The following is a 9,131-nucleotide window of genomic DNA, read 5'->3' as shown; positions in this document are numbered from 1 at the left end:
ATTTTTTTAAAAATTTTGAACACAAAACATGAGAACTTATCTAATATTTGTAGGTTGTTTTTTGTATAAACGTTTCAATGTCTAATACTGAAACTAGTGGAGCATTTTCACTGTTGATTTTTAGCCATTATCTAGAATATTATTGTAATTACACAATGATTGATTGTACTGTTATAAACACTTGATTTTTAGTTGATTGGAGATAATGGGATGTTTTCTGAACGTTTTTAGCTCCTGCTTCTCGCCTATGAATGTAGAGTATTTGCGTTCATTTCAAATAATTTTAACACAAATCTTTCTTCTTTCTAAAGTGTTCTTTCAATTCTCTACTCCTTTTAAAGTTCAAAGAAGAGTAGTACCTTTGGTTTCCTCTTATAATTTTAGGTATACAAAATTTTGAAGGATCGTGCTAACCTCAAAAGGCACTCTCCATATCAAAGACAACACTGATCAGGAAGATTTTACTTCTAAGAAAATAATTCATCAACAACATGGTTGAATCCAATTTAACTTTTTTTATCTTATTTTTCAGTTAATACTAACATTTTTGTTTTGCAGTAATACCTTTATAATTCCAATAATTATTTTTATAAACAATAATTCCAACAATTCATTACCAAATCAAATTATATATAACATAAAATTAGTTTAAACTATGCAATAGAAAACTTTATAGTTAAATATTAATTGGTTACTATTATCTTATTAGAGGATTTTATTATTAGTATTATTATGTATTTGTGAGAGAAAATTACAATATAATTTGAATTCAAGAATTCAGACGCTAATTCAATTAAAAAATAAAAATATAAAATAAATTATATATACGATGATAACAAATGTATTGTAATGGTTGCAGGCAATTCATTCCTTTTAGTTTAAAAGAAGACTAATGATAGGTTGACTATTGATTGGTGTCCTGTCCAAGTATTCTCTCTATAAAGAGACAGAGAAATCATTTCATTGTTGTTCAAGGTGTTGAAAATTGACACACCAAATTGCATCATTAGTCAAACATTATAGGTGGTAATTTGGTGACATTAATGGGGCGGCAAAATTGATCAAATTTGACCACCAAATTATTGAAAATTTTGAATGGTAAAACTATGCAATTAGTCATTGTAATTTAGGGTATTTACAAATTAGTCCTTAAAGCTTCAACTATAAATACCCTAGCTCATTTAGCTTCAAAATCATCCCAAAGCATTCTAGCTTTCTTCCAATACTAGAGAATTTAGAGAGTTTCTTGAGAGTTATTTTCTCCTTTTTATCAAGAGAGAATTATCATTGTTTTCTCCTTGGTAGATCGAGAGAAGTTGTAATTCCTATTTTCTCATAGTGAAATTCTTCTACCGTTGCCCTTGGTTTTTATCCTACATTATTTAGGGGTTTTCCACATAAAATTTGTGTCTCTTTTATCTTCATTTTTATTTTCTCAAATTATCAGTTGCGATTTTACTCTATCCGATAGCCGTCTTCCGCAGCAATTGGTATCAGAGCTAGATTAGAGTGTGTAATATCTGTTTATTGTCTTTGTGATTGCCACCAAAAAGGTGGATCCTCCAACATAAGAAAGTAAGAAGGTATTACTCATTCTTTGAAGGTTCCAGAGAACTATGCACGATAGTGAAATAGTGGGAGCTATCCGTAAAAGAAGCTATGGCAACGAAATTTGATATTGAAAAATTCAATGGGAGAAATTTCTCATTGTGGAAATTCAAGATGAAGGCCATCCTGAGGAAAGACGGGTGTCTAGCAGCTATCAGTGAAAGGCCGGTAAATTTTACAGATGACAACAAATGGATCGAAATGGACGGGAATGCTATGGCAAACTTTCATCTAGCATTAGCAGATGAAGTATTGCCAAGCATCGAGGAGAAGAAGACATCTAAGGAGATACGGGATCATCTCACCAAATTGTACGAGGCCACATTGTTACACAATAAAATTTTCTTTAAGAGGAAATTGTACACTCTCTGTATGCCAGAATCTACTTTAGTGACAGAGCACTTAAATACACTGAACACTTTATTTTCTCAGCTTACATCCTTAAGCTATAAAATAGGAGAACAAGAACGTGCTGAACTTCTACTTCAAAGTCTACCGGATTCATATGATCAACTCATCATCAACTTGACAAACAATAATGTCACCAGTCTAGTCTTCGATGATGTTGCAGCTGCTGTTCTACAAGAAGAAAATCGGCGTAAGAACAAGGAAGACAGACAAGTAAATCTGCAACAAGCAGAAGCGTTGAAAACGACGAGAGGGAGATCAACAGAACGTGGCCAAAGCAGCAGTCACAAACATAGTAGATCGAAGTCAAGGAGCAAAAAGAATTTAAAGTGCTACAACTGTGGAAAGAAGGGTCACTTGAAGAATGATTATTGGAGTCTAAATAAAAACTCCAAACCACAAGGCAATACCGCAAACACTTCAGATGATGGAGATGTTCTATGCTGTGAAGCGTCAACCACCGTGGAAGGCAGAAAAAGATTTGCAGATATATGGCTCATTGATTTGGGAGCGACATATCACATGACCTCAAGAAGAGAATGGTTCCATCATTATGAACCTGTCTCAGGAGGATCTGTGTATAGTTGCAATGATCATGCCTTAGAGATCGTTAGTGTGGGAACCATCAAATTAAAGATGTATGATAGAACAATTAAAGTTGTTCGAGATGTGCGAAACGTGAAAGACCTGAAGAAAAATTTATTATCCTACGGATTGTTGGATAATAATGCTAGCAAGATTGAAACACGGAAAGGAATCATGAAGGTGTTCCGTGGAGCGCTTGTGGTGTTGAAAGGTGAAAAGATAGTTGAAAACTTGTACATGCTGAAGGAAGAGACATTGCTAGAAGCAGAAGCCTCTGTTGCCTCATGTAGTTCAGATTCTGCAATGCTATGGCATAAGAAACTTGGACACATGTCAGAACAAGGAATGAAAGTCCTTGTGGAGTAAAAGCTACTTCCAGGCTTAACAAAGGTATCACTTACTTTGTGTGAGCATTGCATAACAAGTAAGCAGCACCAGTTGAAATTCAACACATCAAATTCTAGAGGCAAAAGTGTTCTAGAATTGGTTCACTCTGACGTATGGCAAGCACCAGTAACATCCCTAGGTGGAGAAAAATACTTTGTCTCATTTATTGATGACTACTCTAGGAGATGTTGGGTGCACCCTATTAAGAAGAAGTTAGACGTGTTTTCAACTTTCAAAAACTTCAAAGCGCGGGTGGAACTTGATTCTGGAAATAAGATCAAGTGTTTCAGAACAGATAATAGAGGAGAATACACAAGCGAAGAATTTGATGACTTTTGCAGGAAAAAAGGCATCAAAAGACAGTTCACAGTGGCGAACACTCCTCAACAAAATGGAGTGGCAGAGCGGATGAACAGAACCTTGTTAGAAAGAACAAGAGCAATGTTGAGAGATGCAAGCCTAGAAAAATCATTCTGGGCAGAAGCAGTCAATACCGCCTGTTATTTGGTGAATCGAGCTCCATCAACTGCAATAGAGCTGAAAACACCAATGGAGATGTGGATTGGAAAACCAGCTGATTATTCAAACCTCCATGTATTTGGAAGTATAGTGTACGTGATGTACAACTCCCAAGAAATTTCAAAGTTGGATCCAAAATCCAGGAAATGCAAATTCTTGGGGTATGCTGATGGAGTAAAGGGGTATCGCTTGTGGGATCCCACTGCCCGCAAAGTGATCATCAGTAGATATGTTATCTTTGTAGAAGATAAACTACAAAGAAAAGAAGACGATGAAAGCACTAAAAAGTCAGAGACTACTCAGATACATGTGGAAAAAGAGTTTGAACAAGGAGATTCTTCTAAAGCAGAACCAGAGAGTTCTGAAGCTCCAACAACTCGTCAATCAGATCGTGTGAGAAGACGTCCCAATTGGCACTCAGATTATGTTATAGAAGGTAATATTGCATATTGTCTTTTAACAGAGGACGGTGAGCCATCAACACACCAGGAGGCAATAAACAACTCAGATGCTTCACTGTGGATGATGGCGATGCAAGAACAAATTGAAGCCCTTCATAAAAATAATACATGGGACCTTGTGCCACTACCACAAGGAAAGAAGCCAATTGGTAACAAATGGGTCTTCAAAAATCAAGCGAAATGGTGATGATCAAGTTGAGAGGTATCGATTTCAATGAAATATTTTCTCCTGTGGTTCGACTAACAACAGTTCGAGTAGTTTTGGCAATGTGTGCTACATTGGACTTACATCTAGAGCAGCTAGATGTTAAAACAGCTTTTCTTCATGGAAATCTTGAAGAAGAAATTTATATGCTCCAGCTTGAAGGTTTTGAAGAAAAAGAAAAGAAGAACTTGGTTTGCAGGTTGAACAAATCTCTTTACGGTCTAAAGTAGGCGCCGAGGTGTTGGTATAAGAGATTTGATTCTTTCATTATGTGCCTTGGATACAACAGACTTAATGCAGACCCTTGTGCTTATTTCAAGAGGTCTGGTGATAACGATTTTGTTATTTTGCTATTGTATGTGGATGACATGTTGGTTGCAGGACCCAACAAAGATCATATTGAAAAATTAAAGGCACAACTGGCTAGGGAATTTGAAATGAAGGACTTGGGATCAGCAAACAAGATTCTAGGGATGCAAATTCACCGAGACAAAAGTAATAGGAAGATTTGGCTTTCACAAAAGAATTACTTGAAGAAAATCTTGTCACGATTCAGCATGCAAGATTGTAAGCCAATTTCTACCCTTCTTCCTATTAACTTCAAATTATCCTCCAGTATGAGTCCTAGCAGTGAAGAAGGATGTCTCGAGTACCGTATGCATCAGCAGTGGGAAGTTTAATGTTCGCTATAATATGCACAAGACCAGACATTGTACAAGCAGTGGGAGTGGTTAGTCGGCACATGGCGAATCCAGGAAAATAGCATTGGAATACAGTAAAGAGGATCCCGAGATACATCAAAGGGACCTCAAATGTTGCATTATATTACGGAGGATCAAACTTACTAATCAATGGGTATGTAGATTCTAACTATACAGGGGACTTAGATAAAAGCAAATCTACTACAGGATATGTGTTTAAAGTTGTTGGTGGAGCTGTAAGCTGGGTTTCAAAATTGGAGTCAGTTGTGGCTACATCCACAACAGAAGCAGAATATGTAGCAGCTACACAAGCCAGTAAAGAAGCAATATGGTTGAAGATGTTATTGGAGGAGCTTTGGGCACAATCAAGAGTATGTCTCTCTATTTTGTGACAGTCAAAGCGCCTTGCATCTAGCAAGGAATCCAGCATTTCATTCAAGGACAAAGCACATACGAGTTCAGTACCATTTCATTCGTGAAAAGGTGGAAGAAGGGACAGTAGATATGCAGAAGATCCATACCAAAGACAACATAACAGATTTTATGACGAAGGCGATCAACGCTGATAAATTTACCTGGTGTCGATCCTCATGTAGCTTGTCAGAGACGTAAGCAACATGAAAGGTACAAGGTAGAAAGAATGGTGTGAAGATATGATTGTTCCAATCAAATCTTCAAGTGGGAGATTGTTGAAAATTGGCACACCAAATTGCATCATTAGTCAATATTATGGGTGGCAATTTGGTGGCATTAATAGGCGGCAAAATTGGTCAAATTTGGCCACCAAATTGTTGAAAATTTTGGATGGTAAAACTATACAATTAGTCATTGTAATTTAGGGTATTTACAAATTAGTCCTTAAAGCTTCAACTATAAATACCCTAGCTCATTTAGCTTCAAAACCATCCCAAAGCATTTTAGCTTTCTTCCAATACTATAGAATTTAGAGAGTTTCTTGAGAGTTATTTTCTCCTTTTTATCAAGAGAGAATTATCATTGTTTTCTCCTTGGTAGATCGAGAGAAGTTGTAATTCATATTTTCTCATAGTGAAATTCTTCTACCATTGCCCGTGGTTTTTACCCTATATTATGTAGGGGTTTTCCACGTAAAATTTGTGTCTCTTTTATCTTCATTTTTATTTTCTCAAATTATCAGTTGCGATTTTGCTCTATCCGATAGTCGTCTTCCGCAATACAAGGGACACTACAAGCATTCATGGTAAACAATTTTTTTTTGTTTTTTAAGTGTATTAGTATATGTATATGTGTGATAGCTTAAATTCTAGTGTTAACTAGATATTTGTGAAATTATAATGGTTTCAAGGACCCTCATTTTGATGAAAAATTGATTTAGATGATATTGCGAGCATGCTTAGATTATCTTAAGAGTGATTAATAAATTTTATTGTTTATTTAAGTTATTTCACTCATTTCATATTATGTCATAGTGTTGAATATAACCTTATTAATGAAATGAAGGAGTTCCATTATTTTTTATGAGAGATGCAACATGGTATCTTCATCTTTCTACTTCAACCAATTTGAATGTAGAATTTTGACACGTCTCATCATATATGATAAGTGTGTCTTCAATTGAGAACGCCTTTTGTTAAAAAGCTACTAGTTGAACGCATGGTTATTCTTTTGTGTTACTGTTATAAATTAACCCTAATAAAGTAAAATCTCTAAAAAAAAATATTTACTTTCAGTTGGACTCGAGTCCAATTTGTACAACATTCGGTGAAACTTCAAGCAGTCTCCTGAAACTTGGAGAAATCATACGAAGCCCATAAAAGAAAATCTTAATTTAATAATCCCAAAATGATCGAGTGAAATAAGTTTTACACTAATCCCTCGAATCTCAACCGCCCATACCCTAGATCTGTAATAAGAGAAAGTGAGATACCCTAACTCATTAGAAACGGCTGCAACCCTAACTGCGCTCCTCTTTATAAACCCAACCTCATCCTTGTTCCTCTCATCAGCCCCCAGAACAATTCATAACCTAATTTCTCTGTTTTAATTGTTTGTCGTTTTTCTTTATTAAGTGTATTGATTGGAATGATATTGGTCGATGATGATAAATCAAAAAGGCTTGTTTCTCAGAAACATTCGCAGTGGCCGCCTGAGAGCTTTCGCCTTTAGCCGGGCTTGAGAGCTTCTGCAGCTTAGCTCCTTCCTTGGATGTCTGAGATTCTTATTTCATCCTCTATTTGTTTACACATGTAATATGCAAAATCACGATGCTTTATTCCTCTCTGATTTATGCTTAATCGAAACGAATCATTATTCCAAAAATTTCCATATCCATCTCTCATCTTTTCGGGGTTTTATTGTTTTTGCTTCTTGATTTTTATTTGCTAAATGAGTGTGATTAATTGAATGATTGAAGCGAGATATATATACCTGTCTTGGGTTATTGTGAAACTAGGGTCCATGATGATAACTTGGAAAGGCTTGTTTCTCAAAAACATTCGCAGTTGCCGCCTAAGAGCTTTCGCCTTTCGCCGGGCTTGAGAGCTTATGCTGCTTTATTCCTTCCTTGGATGTCTGAGATCTTTTATGCCTATTAAGTCCTTTTATCGTGCTTTAAAATCTAGTTATTTTTGTTAATTAAAATCTGGTTTTTATGTTTATTACTTCATTTGATAGATGGAAAATTTGAAAGCTTATTTTTCAAAACATTCGAGGTGGTTGCCTAAGGCTTACGCCTTTGCCAGGTTTTGTACTCTCCCTCGCTGGAAGCCTGGAGCTGGGTTGTGAGTGGTTTCGATGTTCAAAAGAACCTTTGTGTTATGTATAGATGTGAACTTGGTGTTTTTCTCTTTATTCTTTTACTTAGAATTTCAATTTCAATTTATGCTTAATACAAAAATAATTGCTCTAATTACATTTTTATTACTTTTTTTTTAATAAAGGCTTAAATATACAAAAGGGTTTAATGTATGTCTGTTTTTTTTAGTTTAATATCTAACGTTTATTTTATTTCAGTTTAGCGTATGATGTTTTACTTAATTCAATTTGAGTTAGGTCGACTGAAACTTGATGGTTAACTCATTAGAAATTTCACATGACATTGTTTTAGGATAAAATAAATAAATGATCCCTAAACTTTTAGAATGCTTGCATTATAGCCATCTTGTTAACCTCCTCTTTCTTCACCAGCTTCATATATAAATAGTGAACCTTGTAACCTGTTTTCATCCTTCAAACTACAAAACTCATTACACTTTTTTTAATCATTGCTCTCCATCTTTTTCTTGTCTGTTTGTTCTAAAGTATTATATTTTCTTTTCGTTGAATCCATTTTGCTTATGGAGTTGGAGATGAAAGAGATCGGTATTGGAAATGTGTAGCTCTTGAAGCATCCACATCCACCAGTTGCTCTAAGAAAGCAGCATCATCGGTTGATGTCATTGTCTTCCACTTCTTCGATTTCCATCATTTTCAGGCCCCTTTAAACCATACTCAGTAATAGAAGCAGCAGTAGTTATGGTTGTTTCAAGTAGCCTCACTCTTTTTTGATAATTCCGATCAAATACGAATTTGGTTTTTATATTTTAGATCTCTTTTAACCAAATAAATGAATAATCCATCCACCCATTAAAACTCTAATCCAATAAAAATTAGATTATTTAATTATTTATTATGAGTAATTTAATATATAAATATATATATAATATAATAGATGTATTGAATAAGTTATATTAAATCACAAAATATATAATATAAAATTATTTTTTTGTTGAATTAAATTTTATATTTGGATTTGAATATTTGGATATTTGATTTGAAATTTTGGATATTTTTTAGATCAGATATAGATTAGTAACTTAGATATTTAAATTTTTTGAATATTTAAAATTTTGGATATTTTCTAGATCAGATATAGATAAATATCTTAGATATTTAAAATTTTGGATCGGGTCTTTGAATTTGTACACCCGCAGTGATAGAGACATTTGAATTTTGAATTTTAAAGGGGGTTTTTTTTATAATTTTAACAAGATAAAATTATTTCTTAAAATTATTGAAACATTTTAAATAAAAAAAAAATTAAAAGTATAAATTTGACACATAATTTAGGGATTAGACATGAAAATATTGATATTTATTTTTAGGGTAAGTTATATGTGTGACCATTCAATTATTATTAAATTTTATTTTGATAATTTTTGTTTAGTTTTAATTAATTAGATCATTTAACTATTTAAATGCTTCAATAAAATTATTGATGGTTAACTTTTAATGAAAGAG

The 9,131-nt window shown here is 34.0% G+C and overlaps 2 non-coding genes across 2 annotated transcripts; both read left to right on the top strand.

Moving 5' to 3' along the window:
* The first annotated feature begins 6,943 nt into the window (after positions 1-6,943).
* LOC120195634 lies at positions 6,944-7,070 on the top strand. The gene has a single exon (XR_005523087.1). It is a non-coding gene; the product is annotated as a small nucleolar RNA SNORD14 (small nucleolar RNA).
* A 235-nt stretch (positions 7,071-7,305) lies between these two features.
* LOC120195629 lies at positions 7,306-7,432 on the top strand. Its single transcript, XR_005523083.1, has one exon. It is a non-coding gene; the product is annotated as a small nucleolar RNA SNORD14 (small nucleolar RNA).
* Positions 7,433-9,131: the final 1,699 nt, after the last annotated feature.

This window comes from Hibiscus syriacus, unplaced genomic scaffold (genome assembly GCF_006381635.1).
Source record: "Hibiscus syriacus cultivar Baekdansim isolate YM2019G1 unplaced genomic scaffold, ASM638163v2 tig00117016_pilon, whole genome shotgun sequence".
In the NCBI taxonomy this organism is placed as follows: Eukaryota; Viridiplantae; Streptophyta; class Magnoliopsida; order Malvales; family Malvaceae; genus Hibiscus; species Hibiscus syriacus.
The sequence above is the reverse complement of the archived record's forward strand: the minus strand, read 5'-3'. Positions and strand labels throughout refer to the sequence as shown.